This window comes from Fopius arisanus, unplaced genomic scaffold (assembly GCF_000806365.1).
Source record: "Fopius arisanus strain USDA-PBARC FA_bdor unplaced genomic scaffold, ASM80636v1 scaffold00174, whole genome shotgun sequence".
NCBI classification, from domain to species: Eukaryota; Metazoa; Arthropoda; class Insecta; order Hymenoptera; family Braconidae; genus Fopius; species Fopius arisanus.
Genome location: NW_011887913.1, coordinates 50,721 through 55,751, shown reverse-complemented (window position 1 = coordinate 55,751; position 5,031 = coordinate 50,721). Strand labels below are relative to the sequence as shown.

Below are 5,031 nucleotides of genomic sequence, written 5' to 3'. Positions count from 1 at the left end.
TTTTAGAGCTCCACCAAAAACCTACATTTATATGGGAGGGGAAAGGTCATAATTTCTTTTCTGGGTGGGTGTAATGTACTCGGGCGAGGACTTCATATAATTAGGATCGAACGTCACTTACAGGTAAGTTAGTTTGATCATCCAATTATATTTCGTCCTCGCTCTCCTACATTACAACTGTAGTTGTGTAGAGTAAATTAACTTTTTCTTTTTAATTTAGTTTATTTCAAACACAGAACGAGTGAAGTTAGTATCAGCTGAATTAACAGGTCTTTGGTAAAACCGGGCAAACGTTTGAGAACCTGCAGACCAACCTACAGTTCTACGAATGGTATCAAAATCGACACCGTTTTCGACAGCTTTTGACGTTGACGCATGTCTTGTAGAATGGGCAGAAGATATCGTGGTATCGATTCCACTTAAGAATAAGGATTTCTTGACCCATCTACTAATTGTACGTGTACTCACTGTTTCATGAGGTTTCTTATATGAAATAAATAATTGTTTGCACTCTTTTCTTAAGGAACTTGTCCTATCTAAATATAATTTGATTACTGAAGTAACACATAACAAAGGCTTATCATTAAACTTTGGCAATCGTAAACATGGCTGATTATGCCCTGGGCCTGAGGTTTTCAGCACATCAGGGTTTTTTATTTCAATCACATCAGACATTTGTCTTATGAAATCAATACTAATTTTTGATAATTTTTGTGCTCTTTGAGCCGTACTCAAAGCTAAGAGCCTTATGGTCTTACACGTTAAATTTTCTAAAGAAGATTTACCATATTTTTCTAAAAAAACTTAAAACTATCGCTACGTCCCATGTTGAGGAATACTTGGGGCGGCAAGGTCTAATCTTATAAACACCTTTTGAAAAACGACAAATGATTGCATTTTCACCAATCTTTCTCTTTGACAGTAATGAAATCGCGCTTCGGCATGAATTAAGCGTACCATAAGCTCCCGCTTTAAATCTTTCATATAAAAAACTTAAAACTGCATTAGCATTTATATCTAAGCAATTTCTATCCTTCCTTCTACAAAACTCATCCCATTGCTTTAGAGCACTGCCATATTGTTTTAGTGTGGATTTACTTAAGGAAGCTAGAACAATGTCCAATGTTTCATTGGGAACTTTCTTTGCTAAAGAAGTCTCCCGGATATTCTGCTCGCAATTAAATTCAGATGGTTTATATGGTTTGTGGCTTGCTCTCGGGTGTGTTAATTTCCTGCATGGAGAAATGAGTATTCTTGTATTAGGATCAAAAATCAGTGGCTTGCCTATTGCTAATTTTTCAAAAAGTGGAAACCAAGGCTGATTTCTCCAAAAAGGTACCACTATGACACGATACGATTTTTCTCGCCTTATTTTCGCTAAAGTCTTCAAAACTAGCGAAAAGTGAAGGAAAGCGTAAAAATAAAAATTAGCCCAGTTCATAGTAAATGCATCAATAAAGAGAGATTTACTCTCTGGTTTCCATGAAACAAATTTTTTGCATTTAGTATTTAATTCGGACGTGAATAAGTAAATTTCAGGTTCACCAAAAATTCTGGTGATTTCTTGGTAATAGACATCATTCAACTCCCATTCAGTATCTACATTCTTGATTCTAGACAAACTATCGGCAATGTTATTCTCTTTGGATAGAATATAAGAAGCAATTGAGATTATCTTTCTAATTTCTGCCCACTGCCAAATTTCGGGCACTAATTTATCGTATTTCTGAAATTTTGTGCCACTCATCTTATCGAGATACGCGGTAGCGTATCGGCCAAGTAAAAGTTTCGTCACTATCCAACAAATAAGGCCGAGAGCTACGGTGTATCTATACACGACACAACTACCCCTTCCACCACCTCCTAATCGTATTCAATCCATAAAATACAAAGCTTTTCATTGATATAAGTTTTCCCTTTTTTCGATTAATATTGGCAAAAATATGCCGTTGAGATGTTGCCATCAGTGTACTCAAACCGTTGAATCACAAAAGGAAAACAGAGGAGAATTTTTTATTTTTTCCCTTGGATTTTATATTTTTTAACTATTTTCATAATTATAATTGTTAACTGAAATATGCTCTGAAAATTATATGCAGTTCTTGAAAAATCCGTGAAATCTTCCGAAATGAAAAAAACTGGTGTTTTTGTAAAAAAAACTTAGTCAAGTAAAAGTTTCGCACAATTGATTCCGTGAAAAACTCGTGTTTTGCCGAAATATGTCATTCCAAGATATTAAAAAAAACTCAGAAAATGTAAATGAAAATGCCAAGAAAGTGATACGAGTCGATAGAAAGGATTCAATAATGAAAATAAAAAAATCAGTAGAGACAGGACCAACTTACTTGGCGCGGTTTTATTTACAGGATAATGCTAAAATGCAATTTGATTAATAACTAAAAGTGACTGAAAATAATCTTTGGTTCTAGCTCTAGTTCTTGGGAAAAACCGCGCCAAGTAAGTTGGTCCTGTCTCTACTGATTTTTTTATTTTCATTATTGAATTCTTTCAATCGACTCATATCACTTTTCTTGGCATTTTCATTTACATTTTCTGAGTTTTTTTTAATATCTTGGAATGCCATATTTTGGCAAAACATGAGTTTTTCACGGAATCAATTGTGCGAAACTTTTACTTGCCTGAGTTTCTTTACAAAAACACCAGTTTTTGTCATTTCAGTTTATATAGGCAATAGCCGTAGTGTTATCTATCCGCAATAATATTTTGCGATTCTCAATTTCTGAAGCTAATTCTGTGAAAGCTAACTTTACTGTTAATAATTCGAAAAAGTTGATATGCATTGTTTGTTCGTTTTCGACCAGAAACCGTAAACTCTTTTATCATCAGTGCATGCTCCCCACCTTGCTTTACATGCATCGGTATAAATTTTCATAGCAAAAGAACCGTCTTTTATATAGTGAACACTATATAATATATTTTCTCTCTACCAACGTAACTCTTGTTTAATAGATTCTTTTATGGTCATCGCCTTAGCAAAACAGTTATCATTGAATACAAGATGATAAATTTTTTCTTTTTCCAAAGCCTTGGTATATAACCAACCATATTCGATGGCTGGACAACATGCAATAATCTTTCCAAATAAGTGAGCAAATTCTCTGATCATCTATTTATCAATTTTCAAATAAATTTTTAGTAGGTCATAAATCTTTTTTCTTTTTTCATCTGGTGACTCAATCATGTACTTCTCGGTATCAATAATGAACCCTAAAAATTGCACCTTTTGGAAGGAGTGAGATTTAATTTTTTGTAATTTACTAGTAATCCTAACCATTCTAGAAAGCTTAGTATATTCTTTAAATCGTCTTTACCCAGTTCGAACGTTTCTTCTATGCATAAAATGTCATCTAACTTAATTGCTGATGATAAGCCTCTATTTCTAAATTTTCGCATCACTATTTTCTTAACCTTCGTAAAAAAAAATGGGGCTGTACACAAACCGAAAGGTAAACAAAGAAATTCATATAACACATTGTCAAACTTGAAGCATAGATATTTCCTGCTTTCTTCATGCATTGGCAGTAAGTAGTCAGCATCTTGCAGATCAATTGACGCCAGAAAGTAATCTGGAAGAGTCAGTTCAAGTGCTGTTCTCAAATCCTCAAGTTTGAAATGTTGTTTTGATATGAATTTGTTGAGTTGTTTTAAATTTAAGGTTGTTGTCGCGTAGAATTTTTTTTCGACAGTTTTCGTTAAAAATTTTATGGTGAATAGTTTGAAAAATTAGCAACAAAATGAGCCTTTTCCGTTTGCAATTGACCGTTTTGAACTTGAGATATAAATTTTTGAAATTCGAGTGATTTAACACGTGTTTAAATGGAGTTTTGCCGATTAGAATTTTTTAAAAATCAACGGCTCGACAGTTCCAGAAATAAAAAAAACGTGGATTATACATCGTGGGAGGAAATACAGAAAAAAAAATCAAATCGATTGACCGTTTGGTTTACGGAATATAATTATCGGAAATTCATAAATTTATATAATTGAAAATAGTTAATATGGAAAATATATAGTTATGCTTTAGCTATCCATGCACAATGCAATCAATCAAGTGAGACTATATACCGCTAAAAGATTGTGTTCTAAACTGGCCCGTTTTACAGCGGATAAACTTTTTACAGAGACTGTCGCGCGACAACCACCTTAAAATAAATCGACTTGAACCATCGGGCTTTTTGATTAAAAAATAAGGGCATAAAAACTGGTCACCCGTGTCAGAACACGCCCTAATGGCTTTTTTAAATGATAATTCTTTGACTCAATATCTTGTGGCTTCTAAGTCTGATCCCGAATATTCATATTTTCTAAAACTACCTTTAATCAAGTCTTTATCAATTGGAATCTTGTATCCAGAAATACCAGATAAAACTTAATTATCATCAGTAATTTGTGTCCAATTATCGTAAAAAAGAGATAATCTTTCTGCTCTTACGTTATTTAATCGCCCCTCTCGGACTTGTTCGGAGCTTTCGGGGGTCGGTGCACCTGAGCTCTATGATTGACAAATTGTTACTTATTTCTTGAAAATACCTTTTGTTTCAGACGTCCTGTGAAAGTAGTACATCCTGTCTGACTTATCGGACGTCTCGCAAACGGGAGCCTGGAGTTTGACTGTTGATTTGGAATCATGTTTCTTTTTCTCACTTGAGGGAGTTTGAGACTATCGCTCATTTTATTAAGAGCCTTTGATTTTTTTATTTTGTCTGACAATTCTTTGCCATATAAAAATTCTTCAGACTTTGTCTCTTTCAAGACAGTCTTTGCGTCTTTGAATAAACCAGGTTCAATGAAGGCCTTTCTTGTATATGACTGTTTTTGTATAATGGCAGTCAGAATTTTCTCCGAATCACGTATACGTGTCAAGAATTTTTCCAAATCAAAGTCATTACTCTCCTGGTAAATATTGGTAACCACTGAACCCAAGATTGACAGAGCTGTTCCTGCCATCTTTTGAATTTCCACCATATGTTTATCTCTTACAATGGCAATGTCCTTCATGGCAGCCGCGAT

The 5,031-nt window shown here is 34.0% G+C and overlaps 1 long non-coding RNA gene across 1 annotated transcript; it reads left to right on the top strand.

Annotated features, from left to right (window-relative positions):
* The first annotated feature begins 6 nt into the window (after positions 1-6).
* On the top strand, positions 7-4,731 carry LOC105272436 (uncharacterized). Its single transcript, XR_892761.1, has 3 exons — positions 7-123; positions 221-454; positions 4,564-4,731. It is a non-coding gene; the product is annotated as an uncharacterized lncRNA (long non-coding RNA).
* The last annotated feature ends 300 nt before the right edge of the window (positions 4,732-5,031 follow it).